At 37.4% G+C, this 17,730-nt stretch overlaps 1 protein-coding gene and 10 non-coding genes across 11 annotated transcripts in view; 10 read left to right on the forward strand and 1 right to left on the reverse strand.

Moving 5' to 3' along the window:
- Positions 1-17,730, reverse strand: part of LOC145234280 (uncharacterized) — a 95,461-nt gene that overhangs the window by 707 nt on the left and 77,024 nt on the right. The gene's annotated exons all lie outside the window — the stretch shown is intronic.
- Trnad-guc (transfer RNA aspartic acid (anticodon GUC)) lies at positions 1,078-1,149 on the forward strand. The gene has a single exon. It is a non-coding gene; the product is annotated as a tRNA-Asp (tRNA).
- Positions 2,474-2,545, forward strand: Trnad-guc (transfer RNA aspartic acid (anticodon GUC)). The gene has a single exon. It is a non-coding gene; the product is annotated as a tRNA-Asp (tRNA).
- On the forward strand, positions 3,870-3,941 carry Trnad-guc (transfer RNA aspartic acid (anticodon GUC)). The gene has a single exon. It is a non-coding gene; the product is annotated as a tRNA-Asp (tRNA).
- Trnad-guc (transfer RNA aspartic acid (anticodon GUC)) lies at positions 5,478-5,549 on the forward strand. The gene has a single exon. It is a non-coding gene; the product is annotated as a tRNA-Asp (tRNA).
- On the forward strand, positions 6,878-6,949 carry Trnad-guc (transfer RNA aspartic acid (anticodon GUC)). Its single transcript has one exon. It is a non-coding gene; the product is annotated as a tRNA-Asp (tRNA).
- Trnad-guc (transfer RNA aspartic acid (anticodon GUC)) lies at positions 11,071-11,142 on the forward strand. The gene has a single exon. It is a non-coding gene; the product is annotated as a tRNA-Asp (tRNA).
- On the forward strand, positions 12,467-12,538 carry Trnad-guc (transfer RNA aspartic acid (anticodon GUC)). The gene has a single exon. It is a non-coding gene; the product is annotated as a tRNA-Asp (tRNA).
- On the forward strand, positions 13,863-13,934 carry Trnad-guc (transfer RNA aspartic acid (anticodon GUC)). The gene has a single exon. It is a non-coding gene; the product is annotated as a tRNA-Asp (tRNA).
- Trnad-guc (transfer RNA aspartic acid (anticodon GUC)) lies at positions 15,265-15,336 on the forward strand. The gene has a single exon. It is a non-coding gene; the product is annotated as a tRNA-Asp (tRNA).
- Positions 16,661-16,732, forward strand: Trnad-guc (transfer RNA aspartic acid (anticodon GUC)). Its single transcript has one exon. It is a non-coding gene; the product is annotated as a tRNA-Asp (tRNA).

Here is a 17,730-nt window from a genome sequence, read left to right on the forward strand (position 1 = left end):
GCTCTTTTTGCAACTTTGTTGTTGAAGCCCTAAGCCCCATTTTACTATTGAACGTTTCCAATGTTTGGTGTTCACTTCCCTTTTTGTTATTAATCATTTATTTTCATCGCTGCATGCTCTTTTTGCAACTTTGTTGTTGAAGCCCTAAGCCCCATTTTGCTATTGAATGTTTCCAATGTTCTTTTTGCAACAATGTTGTTGAAGCCCTAAGCCCCATTTTACTATTGAATGTTTCCAATGTTCTTTTGCAACATTGTTGTTGAATCCCTAAGCCCCATTTTCCCACTGAAAACTTTCACTTCATCAAAATTCCGAACTAATAAACACATAAAATTAATTTGGCTGTGCATGCTAAAATTTGCAGACCTCTACCTCCACCTAACGGTTTTTCGTTGACTTGAAAAAATATGTTCCGAACAAAAATTGTAACATTATGTGGTCGTTAGAAACCTTTACCTATGCTAACAAAAATTTTGTTACAAAAAAAAATCTCGTTCCGAACCATTACATAGGACAGGAATAAGCTCTTTGGATTTTTCTTTTGCTCACCAGTTCGACCTTCAACGTTTCATCAAGAGCCTGCGAAAAAAGATTACGTTCGTAAAAACAGTTTGTTCAAAGTTAAGATTGACAACAATATGAAAGTGGTCAAGTAATTTAGTTAATTTTGCCGTAACACTTGTGTACAACTTACCATGCTAAGGAGATAAACTGCTACATCCGGGGTGGTATTCATCAATTTGTTTTGCATTGTTTCTTTTCAACAAATAGTTGTTGTTTTATTCAAGAAGTTCGATGGTGTGGACTATCAGCCAACCATTATTTACGTAACTTTGCCAGAAAAAAAGTTTAAGAAGTCAACGTGTTTTTCAAGTGCCGCGTTTAAACTTTGCGGTTCGACTTCGTATCAGACATTTACTTTGTTTAATGAGATAAGACTGCTTATCAGAAAAAGTCCGCTCTTCAAAGTTAGCGTGGTACGCTTATAGTGATTAACTAACGTTTTAAGTTTTGTTTATGTTTGCGAAAAACATTTCTTCAGAATTGACATTCCAATAATTAACAACATGTTTCATGTCCTCGTTAGTATAGTGGTAAGTATCCCCGCCTGTCACGCGGGAGACCGGGGTTCGATTCCCCGACGGGGAGCGTTTGGTATTTTTTCTGCATTATCTGTGAGATTTTAGTTGACAACAGTTGACTTTCAACGCCAAAAAAGTACAAAAATCCATTACTAACATGCTTTTTCTGGTTTGAACAGATTCCTTGAGAAACCTCAAAGTTTTGTGCAAGAATGTCTGAAATCAGAAAAATGATGTGCACTAGTTTAATATTTTGCTTTATTGCAAGTGATGAAAATAAGCACATGACTGCTTGAAGACGAAGACACGAAAAAGCCACAAAAAGAAGGTAATTGCGAAAGTACATCAACGCGATGGAACAAACTTGATGAAAACATCTATATATATTTCAACGCATATCTTTAATAAGTAAAATATGTCTTTCATATGCTCTTGAAGTTACCAGTGTTCTATTACACTGCTGTTAGCATTTCTCGACAATGGCGGCCATGTTGCGTTCTGAGGACTTGAGAAACAAGGGAAGAACAAGAACGAGTAGATTTGGAAGATGATTCAATGTCCGATATAGGTTTAAAAGCCGTTTTTCTTGCAAGCGGTACCGCTGCCTTTCCTCTGTAACAGTGAACAACATTAGTTGGGCTGCTGAATGATTTTCTTGCTCGTTTCGTTGATTGAAAGGTTTCATTTTCATGAGAGTTTAAATGAGACTCATCAGTTAGCGAGCAATTATCGTCATCGTCTTCGGTGCGAGAGCGCTTTTTCGAAATTACAGCACCCCGCTTTGACACAAAACTGTTATCGAACCTATTGCGTAACCGATTCCTGGGACAGGAATAAGCTCTTTGGATTTTTCTTTTGCTCACCAGTTCGACCTTCAACGTTTCATCAAGAGCCTGCGAAAAAAGATTACGTTCGTAAAAACAGTTTGTTCAAAGTTAAGATTGACAACAATATGAAAGTGGTCAAGTAATTTAGTTAATTTTGCCGTAACACTTGTGTACAACTTACCATGCTAAGGAGATAAACTGCTACATCCGGGGTGGTATTCATCAATTTGTTTTGCATTGTTTCTTTTCAACAAATAGTTGTTGTTTTATTCAAGAAGTTCGATGGTGTGGACTATCAGCCAACCATTATTTACGTAACTTTGCCAGAAAAAAAGTTTAAGAAGTCAACGTGTTTTTCAAGTGCCGCGTTTAAACTTTGCGGTTCGACTTCGTATCAGACATTTACTTTGTTTAATGAGATAAGACTGCTTATCAGAAAAAGTCCGCTCTTCAAAGTTAGCGTGGTACGCTTATAGTGATTAACTAACGTTTTAAGTTTTGTTTATGTTTGCGAAAAACATTTCTTCAGAATTGACATTCCAATAATTAACAACATGTTTCATGTCCTCGTTAGTATAGTGGTAAGTATCCCCGCCTGTCACGCGGGAGACCGGGGTTCGATTCCCCGACGGGGAGCGTTTGGTATTTTTTCTGCATTATCTGTGAGATTTTAGTTGACAACAGTTGACTTTCAACGCCAAAAAAGTACAAAAATCCATTACTAACATGCTTTTTCTGGTTTGAACAGATTCCTTGAGAAACCTCAAAGTTTTGTGCAAGAATGTCTGAAATCAGAAAAATGATGTGCACTAGTTTAATATTTTGCTTTATTGCAAGTGATGAAAATAAGCACATGACTGCTTGAAGACGAAGACACGAAAAAGCCACAAAAAGAAGGTAATTGCGAAAGTACATCAACGCGATGGAACAAACTTGATGAAAACATCTATATATATTTCAACGCATATCTTTAATAAGTAAAATATGTCTTTCATATGCTCTTGAAGTTACCAGTGTTCTATTACACTGCTGTTAGCATTTGTCGACAATGGCGGCCATGTTGCGTTCTGAGGACTTGAGAAACAAGGGAAGAACAAGTACGAGTAGATTTGGAAGATGATTCAATGTCCGATATAGGTTTAAAAGCCGTTTTTCTTGCAAGCGGTACCGCTGCCTTTCCTCTGTAACAGTGACCAACATTAGTTGGGCTGCTGAATGATTTTCTTGCTCGTTTCGTTGATTGAAAGGTTTCATTTTCATGAGAGTTTAAATGAGACTCATCAGTTAGCGAGCAATTATCGTCATCGTCTTCGGTGCGAGAGCGCTTTTTCGAAATTACAGCACCCCGCTTTGACACAAAACTGTTATCGAACCTATTGCGTAACCGATTCCTGGGACAGGAATAAGCTCTTTGGATTTTTCTTTTGCTCACCAGTTCGACCTTCAACGTTTCATCAAGAGCCTGCGAAAAAAGATTACGTTCGTAAAAACAGTTTGTTCAAAGTTAAGATTGACAACAATATGAAAGTGGTCAAGTAATTTAGTTAATTTTGCCGTAACACTTGTGTACAACTTACCATGCTAAGGAGATAAACTGCTACATCCGGGGTGGTATTCATCAAATTGTTTTGCATTGTTTCTTTTCAACAAATAGTTGTTGTTTTATTCAAGAAGTTCGATGGTGTGGACTATCAGCCAACCATTATATACGTAACTTTGCCAGAAAAAAAGTTTAAGAAGTCAACGTGTTTTTCAAGTGCCGCGTTTAAACTTTGCGTTTCGACTTCGTATCAGACATTTATTTTGTTTAATGAGATAAGACTGCTTATCAGAAAAAGTCCGCTCTTCAAAGTTAGCGTGGTACGCTTATAGTGATTAACTAACGTTTTAAGTTTTGTTTATGTTTGCGAAAAACATTTCTTCAGAATTGACATTCCAATAATTAACAACATGTTTCATGTCCTCGTTAGTATAGTGGTAAGTATCCCCGCCTGTCACGCGGGAGACCGGGCTTCGATTCCCCGACGGGGAGCGTTTGGTATTTTTTCTGCATTATCTGTGAGATTTTAGTTGACAACAGTTGACTTTCAACGCCAAAAAAGTACAAAAATCCATTACTAACATGCTTTTTCTGGTTTGAACAGATTCCTTGAGAAACCTCAAAGTTTTGTGCAAGAATGTCTGAAATCAGAAAAATGATGTGCACTAGTTTAATATTTTGCTTTATTGCAAGTGATGAAAATAAGCACATGACTGCTTGAAGACGAAGACACGAAAAAGCCACAAAAAGAAGGTAATTGCGAAAGTACATCAACGCGATGGAACAAACTTGATGAAAACATCTATATATATTTCAACGCATATCTTTAATAAGTAAAATATGTCTTTCATATGCTCTTGAAGTTACCAGTGTTCTATTACACTGCTGTTAGCATTTGTCGACAATGGCGGCCATGTTGCGTTCTGAGGACTTGAGAAACAAGGGAAGAACAAGAACGAGTAGATTTGGAAGATGATTCAATGTCCGATATAGGTTTAAAAGCCGTTTTTCTTGCAAGCGGTACCGCTGCCTTTCCTCTGTAACAGTGACCAACATTAGTTGGGCTGCTGAATGATTTTCTTGCTCGTTTCGTTGATTGAAAGGTTACATTTTCATGAGAGTTTAAATGAGACTCATCAGTTAGCGAGCAATTATCGTCATCGTCTTCGGTGCGAGAGCGCTTTTTCGAAATTACAGCACCCCGCTTTGACACAAAACTGTTATCGAACCTATTGCGTAACCGATTCCTATGTAACAGTGAACAACATTAGATGGGCTGCTGAATGATTTTCTTGCTCGTTTCGTTGATTGAAAGGTTTCATTTTCATGAGAGTTTAAATGAGACTCATCAGTTAGCGAGCAATTATTGTCATCGTCTTCGGTGCGAGAGCGCTTTTTCGAAATTACAGCACCCCGCTTTGACACAAAACTGTTATCGAACCTATTGCGTAACCGATTCCTGGGACAGGAATAAGCTCTTTGGATTTTTCTTTTGCTCACCAGTTCGACCTTCAACGTTTCATCAAGAGCCTGCGAAAAAAGATTACGTTCGTAAAAACAGTTTGTTCAAAGTTAAGATTGACAACAATATGAAAGTGGTCAAGTAATTTAGTTAATTTTGCCGTAACACTTGTGTACAACTTACCATGCTAAGGAGATAAACTGCTACATCCGGGGTGGTATTCATCAATTTGTTTTGCATTGTTTCTTTTCAACAAATAGTTGTTGTTTTATTCAAGAAGTTCGATGGTGTGGACTATCAGCCAACCATTATATACGTAACTTTGCCAGAAAACAAGTTTAAGAAGTCAACGTGTTTTTCAAGTGCCGCGTTTAAACTTTGCGTTTCGACTTCGTATCAGACATTTATTTTGTTTAATGAGATAAGACTGCTTATCAGAAAAAGTCCGCTCTTCAAAGTTAGCGTGGTACGCTTATAGTGATTAACTAACGTTTTAAGTTTTGTTTATGTTTGCGAAAAACATTTCTTCAGAATTGACATTCCAATAATTAACAACATGTTTCATGTCCTCGTTAGTATAGTGGTAAGTATCCCCGCCTGTCACGCGGGAGACCGGGCTTCGATTCCCCGACGGGGAGCGTTTGGTATTTTTTCTGCATTATCTGTGAGATTTTAGTTGACAACAGTTGACTTTCAACGCCAAAAAAGTACAAAAATGCATTACTACATGCTTTTTCTGGTTTGAACAGATTTCTTGAGAAACCTCAAAGTTTTGTGCAACAATGTCTGAAATCAGAAAAATGATGTGCACTAGTTTAATATTTTGCTTTATTGCAAGTGATGAAAATAAGCACATGACTGCTTGAAGACGAAGACACGAAAAAGCCACAAAAAGAAGGTAATTGCGAAAGTACATCAACGCGATGGAACAAACTTGATGAAAACATCTAAGTTGTATATATTTCAACGCATATCTTTAATAAGTAAAATATGTCTTTCATATGCTCTTGAAGTTACCAGTGTTCTATTACACTGCTGTTAGCATTTGTCGACAATGGCGGCCATGTTGCGTTCTGAGGACTTGAGAAACAAGGGAAGAACAAGAACGAGTAGATTTGGAAGATGATTCAATGTCCGATATAGGTTTAAAAGCCGTTTTTCTTGCAAGCGGTACCGCTGCCTTTCCTGTGTAACAGTGAACAACATTAGTTGGGCTGCTGAATGATTTTCTTGCTCGTTTCGTTGATTGAAAGGTTTCATTTTCATGAGAGTTTAAATGAGACTCATCAGTTAGCGAGCAATTATTGTCATCGTCTTCGGTGCGAGAGCGCTTTTTCGAAATTACAGCACCCCGCTTTGACACAAAACTGTTATCGAACCTATTGCGTAACCGATTCCTGGGACAGGAATAAGCTCTTTGGATTTTTCTTTTGCTCACCAGTTCGACCTTCAACGTTTCATCAAGAGCCTGCGAAAAAAGATTACGTTCGTAAAAACAGTTTGTTCAAAGTTAAGATTGACAACAATATGAAAGTGGTCAAGTAATTTAGTTAATTTTGCCGTAACACTTGTGTACAACTTACCATGCTAAGGAGATAAACTGCTACATCCGGGGTGGTATTCATCAATTTGTTTTGCATTGTTTCTTTTCAACAAATAGTTGTTGTTTTATTCAAGAAGTTCGATGGTGTGGACTATCAGCCAACCATTATATACGTAACTTTGCCAGAAAAAAAGTTTAAGAAGTCAACGTGTTTTTCAAGTGCCGCGTTTAAACTTTGCGTTTCGACTTCGTATCAGACATTTATTTTGTTTAATGAGATAAGACTGCTTATCAGAAAAAATCCGCTCTTCAAAGTTAGCGTGGTACGCTTATAGTGATTAACTAACGTTTTAAGTTTTGTTTATGTTTGCGAAAAACATTTCTTCAGAATTGATATTCCAATAATTAACAACATGTTTCATGTCCTCGTTAGTATAGTGGTAAGTATCCCCGCCTGTCACGCGGGAGACCGGGGTTCGATTCCCCGACGGGGAGCGTTTGTTATTTTTTCTGCATTATCTGTGAGATTTTAGTTGACAACAGTTGACTTTCAACGCCAAAAAAGTACAAAAATCCATTACTAACATGCTTTTTCTGGTTTGAACAGATTCCTTGAGAAACCTCAAAGTTTTGTGCAACAATGTCTGAAATCAAAAAAATGATGTGCACTAGTTTAATATTTTGCTTTATTGCAAGTGATGAAAATAAGCACATGACTGCTTGAAGACGAAGACACGAAAAAGACACAAAAAGAAGGTAATTGCGAAAGTACATCAACGCGATGGAACAAACTTGATGAAAACATCTATATATATTTCAACGCATATCTTTAATAAGTAAAATATGTCTTTCATATGCTCTTGAAGTTACCAGTGTTCTATTACACTGCTGTTAGCATTTGTCGACAATGGCGGCCATGTTGCGTTCTGAGGACTTGAGAAACAAGGGAAGAACAAGAACGAGTAGATTTGGAAGATGATTCAATGTCCGATATAGGTTTAAAAGCCGTTTTTCTTGCAAGCGGTACCGCTGCCTTTCCTATGTAACAGTGAACAACATTAGTTGGGCTGCTGAATGATTTTCTTGCTCGTTTCGTTGATTGAAAGGTTTCATTTTCATGAGAGTTTAAATGAGACTCATCAGTTAGCGAGCAATTATTGTCATCGTCTTCGGTGCGAGAGCGCTTTTTCGAAATTACAGCACCCCGCTTTGACACAAAACTGTTATCGAACCTATTGCGTAACCGATTCCTGGGACAGGAATAAGCTCTTTGGATTTTTCTTTTGCTCACCAGTTCGACCTTCAACGTTTCATCAAGAGCCTGCGAAAAAAGATTACGTTCGTAAAAACAGTTTGTTCAAAGTTAAGATTGACAACAATATGAAAGTGGTCAAGTAATTTAGTTAATTTTGCCGTAACACTTGTGTACAACTTACCATGCTAAGGAGATAAACTGCTACATCCGGGGTGGTATTCATCAAATTGTTTTGCATTGTTTCTTTTCAACAAATAGTTGTTGTTTTATTCAAGAAGTTCGATGGTGTGGACTATCAGCCAACCATTATATACGTAACTTTGCCAGAAAAAAAGTTTAAGAAGTCAACGTGTTTTTCAAGTGCCGCGTTTAAACTTTGCGTTTCGACTTCGTATCAGACATTTATTTTGTTTAATGAGATAAGACTGCTTATCAGAAAAAGTCCGCTCTTCAAAGTTAGCGTGGTACGCTTATAGTGATTAACTAACGTTTTAAGTTCTGTTTATGTTTGCGAAAAACATTTCTTCACAATTGACATTCCAATAATTAACAACATGTTTCATGTCCTCGTTAGTATAGTGGTAAGTATCCCCGCCTGTCACGCGTGAGACCGGTGTTCGATTCCCCGGCGGGGAGCGTTTGTTATTTTTTCTGCATTATCTGTGAGATTTTAGTTGACAACAGTTGACTTTCAACGCCAAAAAAGTACAAAAATGCATTACTAACATGCTTTTTCTGGTTTGAACAGATTCCTTGAGAAACCTCAAAGTTTTGTGCAACAATGTCTGAAATCAGAAAAATGATGTGCACTAGTTTAATATTTTGCTTTATTGCAAGTGATGAAAATAAGCACATGACTGCTTGAAGACGAAGACACGAAAAAGCCACAAAAAGAAGGTAATTGCGAAAGTACATCAACGCGATGGAACAAACTTGATGAAAACATCTAAGTTGTATCTATTTCAACGCATATCTTTAATAAGTAAAATATGTCTTTCATATGGTCTTGAAGTTACCAGTGTTCTATTACACTGCTGTTAGCATTTGTCGACAATGGCGGCCATGTTGCGTTCTGAGGACTTGAGAAACAAGGGAAGAACAAGAACGAGTAGATTTGGAAGATGATTGAATGTCCGATATAGGTTTAAAAGCCGTTTTTCTTGCAAGCGGTACCGCTGCCTTTCCTCTGTAACAGTGAACAACATTAGTTGGGCTGCTGAATGATTTTCTTGCTCGTTTCGTTGATTGAAAGGTTTCATTTTCATGAGAGTTTAAATGAGACTCATCAGTTAGCGAGCAATTATTGTCATCGTCTTCGGTGCGAGAGCGCTTTTTCGAAATTACAGCACCCCGCTTTGACACAAAACTGTTATCGAACCTATTGCGTAACCGATTCCTGGGACAGGAATAAGCTCTTTGGATTTTTCTTTTGCTCACCAGTTCGACCTTCAACGTTTCATCAAGAGCCTGCGAAAAAAGATTACGTTCGTAAAAACAGTTTGTTCAAAGTTAAGATTGACAACAATATGAAAGTGGTCAAGTAATTTAGTTAATTTTGCCGTAACACTTGTGTACAACTTACCATGCTAAGGAGATAAACTGCTACATCCGGGGTGGTATTCATCAATTTGTTTTGCATTGTTTCTTTTCAACAAATAGTTGTTGTTTTATTCAAGAAGTTCGATGGTGTGGACTATCAGCCAACCATTATATACGGAACTTTGCCAGAAAAAAAGTTTAAGAAGTCAACGTGTTTTTCAAGTGCCGCGTTTAAACTTTGCGTTTCGACTTCGTATCAGACATTTATTTTGTTTAATGAGATAAGACTGCTTATCAGAAAAAGTCCGCTCTTCAAAGTTAGCGTGGTACGCTTATAGTGATTAACTAACGTTTTAAGTTTTGTTTATGTTTGCGAAAAACATTTCTTCAGAATTGACATTCCAATAATTAACAACATGTTTCATGTCCTCGTTAGTATAGTGGTAAGTATCCCCGCCTGTCACGCGTGAGACCGGTGTTCGATTCCCCGGCGGGGAGCGTTTGTTATTTTTTCTGCATTATCTGTGAGATTTTAGTTGACAACAGTTGACTTTCAACGCCAAAAAAGTACAAAAATGCATTACTAACATGCTTTTTCTGGTTTGAACAGATTCCTTGAGAAACCTCAAAGTTTTGTGCAAGAATGTCTGAAATCAGAAAAATGATGTGCACTAGTTTAATATTTTGCTTTATTGCAAGTGATGAAAATAAGCACATGACTGCTTGAAGACGAAGACACGAAAAAGCCACAAAAAGAAGGTAATTGCGAAAGTACATCAACGCGATGGAACAAACTTGATGAAAACATCTATATATATTTCAACGCATATCTTTAATGAGTAAAATATGTCTTTCATATGGTCTTGAAGTTACCAGTGTTCTATTACACTGCTGTTAGCATTTGTCGACAATGGCGGCCATGTTGCGTTCTGAGGACTTGAGAAACAAGGGAAGAACAAGAACGAGTAGATTTGGAAGATGATTCAATGTCCGATATAGGTTTAAAAGCCGTTTTTCTTGCAAGCGGTACCGCTGCCTTTCCTCTGTAACAGTGAACAACATTAGTTGGGCTGCTGAATGATTTTCTTGCTCGTTTCGTTGATTGAAAGGTTTCATTTTCATGAGAGTTTAAATGAGACTCATCAGTTAGCGAGCAATTATTGTCATCGTCTTCGGTGCGAGAGCGCTTTTTCGAAATTACAGCACCCCGCTTTGACACAAAACTGTTATTGAACCTATTGCGTAACCGATTCCTGGGACAGGAATAAGCTCTTTGGATTTTTCTTTTGCTCACCAGTTCGACCTTCAACGTTTCATCAAGAGCCTGCGAAAAAAGATTACGTTCGTAAAAACAGTTTGTTCAAAGTTAAGATTGACAACAATATGAAAGTGGTCAAGTAATTTAGTTAATTTTGCCGTAACACTTGTGTACAACTTACCATGCTAAGGAGATAAACTGCTACATCCGGGGTGGTATTCATCAATTTGTTTTGCATTGTTTCTTTTCAACAAATAGTTGTTGTTTTATTCAAGAAGTTCGATGGTGTGGACTATCAGCCAACCATTATATACGTAACTTTGACAGAAAACAAGTTTAAGAAGTCAACGTGTTTTTCAAGTGCCGCGTTTAAACTTTGCGTTTCGAATTCGTATCAGACATTTATTTTGTTTAATGAGATAAGACTGCTTATCAGAAAAAATCCGCTCTTCAAAGTTAGCGTGGTACGCTTATAGTGATTAACTAACGTTTTAAGTTTTGTTTATGTTTGCGAAAAACATTTCTTCAGAATTGACATTCCAATAATTAACAACATGTTTCATGTCCTCGTTAGTATAGTGGTAAGTATCCCCGCCTGTCACGCGGGAGACCGGGGTTCGATTCCCCGACTGGGAGCGTTTGGTATTTTTTCTGCATTATCTGTGAGATTTTAGTTGACAACAGTTGACTTTCAACGCCAAAAAAGTACAAAAATCCATTACTAACATGCTTTTTCTGGTTTGAACAGATTCCTTGAGAAACCTCAAAGTTTTGTGCAACAATGTCTGAAATCAAAAAAATGATGTGCACTAGTTTAATATTTTGCTTTATTGCAAGTGATGAAAATAAGCACATGACTGCTTGAAGACGAAGACACGAAAAAGCCACAAAAAGAAGGTAATTGCGAAAGTACATCAACGCGATGGAACAAACTTGATGAAAACATCTATATATATTTCAACGCATATCTTTAATGAGTAAAATATGTCTTTCATATGGTCTTGAAGTTACCAGTGTTCTATTACACTGCTGTTAGCATTTGTCGACAATGGCGGCCATGTTGCGTTCTGAGGACTTGAGAAACAAGGGAAGAACAAGAACGAGTAGATTTGGAAGATGATTCAATGTCCGATATAGGTTTAAAAGCCGTTTTTCTTGCAAGCGGTACCGCTGCCTTTCCTCTGTAACAGTGAACAACATTAGTTGGGCTGCTGAATGATTTTCTTGCTCGTTTCGTTGATTGAAAGGTTTCATTTTCATGAGAGTTTAAATGAGACTCATCAGTTAGCGAGCAATTATTGTCATCGTCTTCGGTGCGAGAGCGCTTTTTCGAAATTACAGCACCCCGCTTTGACACAAAACTGTTATTGAACCTATTGCGTAACCGATTCCTGGGACAGGAATAAGCTCTTTGGATTTTTCTTTTGCTCACCAGTTCGACCTTCAACGTTTCATCAAGAGCCTGCGAAAAAAGATTACGTTCGTAAAAACAGTTTGTTCAAAGTTAAGATTGACAACAATATGAAAGTGGTCAAGTAATTTAGTTAATTTTGCCGTAACACTTGTGTACAACTTACCATGCTAAGGAGATAAACTGCTACATCCGGGGTGGTATTCATCAATTTGTTTTGCATTGTTTCTTTTCAACAAATATTTGTTGTTTTATTCAAGAAGTTCGATGGTGTGGACTATCAGCCAACCATTATATACGTAACTTTGACAGAAAACAAGTTTAAGAAGTCAACGTGTTTTTCAAGTGCCGCGTTTAAACTTTGCGTTTCGAATTCGTATCAGACATTTATTTTGTTTAATGAGATAAGACTGCTTATCAGAAAAAATCCGCTCTTCAAAGTTAGCGTGGTACGCTTATAGTGATTAACTAACGTTTTAAGTTTTGTTTATGTTTGCGAAAAACATTTCTTCAGAATTGACATTCCAATAATTAACAACATGTTTCATGTCCTCGTTAGTATAGTGGTAAGTATCCCCGCCTGTCACGCGGGAGACCGGGGTTCGATTCCCCGACGGGGAGCGTTTGTTATTTTTTCTGCATTATCTGTGAGATTTTAGTTGACAACAGTTGACTTTCAACGCCAAAAAAGTACAAAAATCCATTACTAACATGCTGTTTCTGGTTTGAACAGATTCCTTGAGAAACCTCAAAGTTTTGTGCAACAATGTCTGAAATCAAAAAAATGATGTGCACTAGTTTAATATTTTGCTTTATTGCAAGTGATGAAAATAAGCACATGACTGCTTGAAGACGAAGACACGAAAAAGACACAAAAAGAAGGTAATTGCGAAAGTACATCAACGCGATGGAACAAACTTGATGAAAACATCTATATATATTTCAACGCATATCTTTAACAAGTAAAATATGTCTTTCATATGGTCTTGAAGTTACCAGTGTTCTATTACACTGCTGTTAGCATTTGTCGACAATGGCGGCCATGTTGCGTTCTGAGGACTTGAGAAACAAGGGAAGAACAAGAACGAGTAGATTTGGAAGATGATTCAATGTCCGATATAGGTTTAAAAGCCGTTTTTCTTGCAAGCGGTACCGCTGCCTTTCCTCTGTAACAGTGAACAACATTAGTTGGGCTGCTGAATGATTTTCTTGCTCGTTTCGTTGATTGAAAGGTTTCATTTTCATGAGAGTTTAAATGAGACTCATCAGTTAGCGAGCAATTATTGTCATCGTCTTCGGTGCGAGAGCGCTTTTTCGAAATTACAGCACCCCGCTTTGACACAAAACTGTTATCGAACCTATTGCGTAACCGATTCCTGGGACAGGAATAAGCTCTTTGGATTTTTCTTTTGCTCACCAGTTCGACCTTCAACGTTTCATCAAGAGCCTGCGAAAAAAGATTACGTTCGTAAAAACAGTTTGTTCAAAGTTAAGATTGACAACAATATGAAAGTGGTCAAGTAATTTAGTTAATTTTGCCGTAACACTTGTGTACAACTTACCATGCTAAGGAGATAAACTGCTACATCCGGGGTGGTATTCATCAATTTGTTTTGCATTGTTTCTTTTCAACAAATATTTGTTGTTTTATTCAAGAAGTTCGATGGTGTGGACTATCAGCCAACCATTATATACGTAACTTTGACAGAAAACAAGTTTAAGAAGTCAACGTGTTTTTCAAGTGCCGCGTTTAAACTTTGCGTTTCGAATTCGTATCAGACATTTATTTTGTTTAATGAGATAAGACTGCTTATCAGAAAAAATCCGCTCTTCAAAGTTAGCGTGGTACGCTTATAGTGATTAACTAACGTTTTAAGTTTTGTTTATGTTTGCGAAAAACATTTCTTCAGAATTGACATTCCAATAATTAACAACATGTTTCATGTCCTCGTTAGTATAGTGGTAAGTATCCCCGCCTGTCACGCGGGAGACCGGGGTTCGATTCCCCGACGGGGAGCGTTTGTTATTTTTTCTGCATTATCTGTGAGATTTTAGTTGACAACAGTTGACTTTCAACGCCAAAAAAGTACAAAAATCCATTGCTAACATGCTTTTTCTGGTTTGAACAGATTCCTTGAGAAACCTCAAAGTTTTGTGCAACAATGTCTGAAATCAAAAAAATGATGTGCACTAGTTTAATATTTTGCTTTATTGCAAGTGATGAAAATAAGCACATGACTGCTTGAAGACGAAGACACGAAAAAGACACAAAAAGAAGGTAATTGCGAAAGTACATCAACGCGATGGAACAAACTTGATGAAAACATCTATATATATTTCAACGCATATCTTTAATAAGTAAAATATGTCTTTCATATGCTCTTGAAGTTACCAGTGTTCTATTACACTGCTGTTAGCATTTGTCGACAATGGCGGCCATGTTGCGTTCTGAGAACTTGAGAAACAAGGGAAGAACAAGAACGAGTAGATTTGGAAGATGATTCAATGTCCGATATAGGCTTAAAAGCCGTTTTTCTTGCAAGCGGTACCGCTGCCTTTCCTCTGTAACAGTGAACAACATTAGTTGGGCTGCTGAATGATTTTCTTGCTCGTTTCGTTGATTGAAAGGTTTCATTTTCATGAGAGTTTAAATGAGACTCATCAGTTAGCGAGCAATTATTGTCATCGTCTTCGGTGCGAGAGCGCTTTTTCGAAATTACAGCACCCCGCTTTGACACAAAACTGTTATCGAACCTATTGCGTAACCGATTCCTGGGACAGGAATAAGCTCTTTGGATTTTTCTTTTGCTCACCAGTTCGACCTTCAACGTTTCATCAAGAGCCTGCGAAAAAAGATTACGTTCGTAAAAACAGTTTGTTCAAAGTTAAGATTGACAACAATATGAAAGTGGTCAAGTAATTTAGTTAATTTTGCCGTAACACTTGTGTACAACTTACCATGCTAAGGAGATAAACTGCTACATCCGGGTTGGTATTCATCAAATTGTTTTGCATTGTTTCTTTTCAACAAATAGTTGTTGTTTTATTCAAGAAGTTCGATGGTGTGGACTATCAGCCAACCATTATATAGGCCTACGGAACTTTGACAGAAAACAAGTTTAAGAAGTCAACGTGTTTTTCAAGTGCCGCGTTTAAACTTTGCGTTTCGACTTCGTATCAGACATTTATTTTGTTTAATGAGATAAGACTGCTTATCAGAAAAAGTCCGCTCTTCAAAGTTAGCGTGGTACGCTTATAGTGATTAACTAACGTTTTAAGTTTTGTTTATGTTTGCGAAAAACATTTCTTCAGAATTGACATTCCAATAATTAACAACATGTTTTATGTCCTCGTTAGTATAGTGGTAAGTATCCCCGCCTGTCACGCGGGAGACCGGGGTTCGATTCCCCGACGGGGAGCGTTTGTTATTTTTTCGGCATTATCTGTGAGATTTTAGTTGACAACAGTTGACTTTCAACGCCAAAAAAGTACAAAAATGCATTACTAACATGCTTTTTCTGGTTTGAACAGATTTCTTGAGAAACCTCAAAGTTTTGTGCAACAATGTCTGAAATCAAAAAAATGATGTGCACTAGTTTAATATTTTGCTTTATTGCAAGTGATGAAAATAAGCACATGACTGCTTGAAGACGAAGACACGAAAAAGCCACAAAAAGAAGGTAATTGCGAAAGTACATCAACGCGATGGAACAAACTTGATGAAAACATCTATATATATTTCAACGCATATCTTTAATAAGTAAAATATGTCTTTCATATGCTCTTGAAGTTACCAGTGTTCTATTACACTGCTGTTAGCATTTCTCGACAATGGCGGCCATGTTGCGTTCTGAGGACTTGAGAAACAAGGGAAGAACAAGAACGAGTAGATTTGGAAGATGATTCAATGTCCGATATAGGTTTAAAAGCCGTTTTTCTTGCAAGCGGTACCGCTGCCTTTCCTCTGTAACAGTGAACAACATTAGTTGGGCTGCTGAATGATTTTCTTGCTCGTTTCGTTGATTGAAAGGTTTCATTTTCATGAGAGTTTAAATGAGACTCATCAGTTAGCGAGCAATTATTGTCATCGTCTTCGGTGCGAGAGCGCTTTTTCGAAATTACAGCACCCCGCTTTGACACAAAACTGTTATCGAACCTATTGCGTAACCGATTCCTGGGACAGGAATAAGCTCTTTGGATTTTTCTTTTGCTCACCAGTTCGACCTTCAACGTTTCATCAAGAGCCTGCGAAAAAAGATTACGTTCGTAAAAACAGTTTGTTCAAAGTTAAGATTGACAACAATATGAAAGTGGTCAAGTAATTTAGTTAATTTTGCCGTAACACTTGTGTACAACTTACCATGCTAAGGAGATAAACTGCTACATCCGGGGTGGTATTCATCAATTTGTTTTGCATTGTTTCTTTTCAACAAATAGTTGTTGTTTTATTCAAGAAGTTCGATGGTGTGGACTATCAGCCAACCATTATATACGTAACTTTGCCAGAAAAAAAGTTTAAGAAGTCAACGTGTTTTTCAAGTGCCGCGTTTAAACTTTGCGTTTCGACTTCGTATCAGACATTTATTTTGTTTAATGAGATAAGACTGCTTATCAGAAAAAGTCCGCTCTTTAAAGTTAGCGTGGTACGCTTATAGTGATTAACTAACGTTTTAAGTTTTGTTTATGTTTGCGAAAAACATTTCTTCAGAATTGACATTCCAATAATTAACAACATGTTTCATGTCCTCGTTAGTATAGTGGTAAGTATCCCCGCCTGTCACGCGGGAGACCGGGGTTCGATTCCCCGACGGGGAGCGTTTGTTATTTTTTCTGCATTATCTGTGAGATTTTAGTTGACAACAGTTGACTTTCAACGCCAAAAAAGTACAAAAATCCATTACTAACATGCTTTTTCTGGTTTGAACAGATTCCTTGAGAAACCTCAAAGTTTTGTGCAACAATGTCTGAAATCAAAAAAATGATGTGCACTAGTTTAATATTTTGCTTTATTGCAAGTGATGAAAATAAGCACATGACTGCTTGAAGACGAAGACACGAAAAAGCCACAAAAAGAAGGTAATTGCGAAAGTACATCAACGCGATGGAACAAACTTGATGAAAACATCTATATATATTTCAACGCATATCTTTAATAAGTAAAATATGTCTTTCATATGCTCTTGAAGTTACCAGTGTTCTATTACACTGCTGTTAGCATTTGTCGACAATGGCGGCCATGTTGCGTTCTGAGGACTTGAGAAACAAGGGAAGAACAAGAACGAGTAGATTTGGAAGATGATTCAATGTCCGATATAGGTTTAAAAGCCGTTTTTCTTGCAAGCGGTACCGCTGCCTTTCCTCTGTAACAGTGACCAACATTAGTTGGGCTGCTGAATGATTTTCTTGCTCGTTTCGTTGATTGAAAGTTTTCATTTTCATGAGAGTTTAAATGAGACTCATCAGTTAGCGAGCAATTATTGTCATCGTCTTCGGTGCGAGAGCGCTTTTTCGAAATTACAGCACCCCGCTTTGACACAAAACTGTTATCGAACCTATTGCGTAACCGATTCCTGGGACAGGAATAAGCTCTTTGGATTTTTCTTTTGCTCACCAGTTCGACCTTCAACGTTTCATCAAGAGCCTGCGAAAAAAGATTACGTTCGTAAAAACAGTTTGTTCAAAGTTAAGATTGACAACAATATGAAAGTGGTCAAGTAATTTAGTTAATTTTGCCGTAACACTTGTGTACAACTTACCATGCTAAGGAGATAAACTGCTACATCCGGGGTGGTATTCATCAAATTGTTTTGCAT

This window comes from Phallusia mammillata, chromosome 6 (genome assembly GCF_965637545.1).
Source record: "Phallusia mammillata chromosome 6, kaPhaMamm4.hap1.1, whole genome shotgun sequence".
Classification (NCBI taxonomy): Eukaryota; Metazoa; Chordata; class Ascidiacea; order Phlebobranchia; family Ascidiidae; genus Phallusia; species Phallusia mammillata.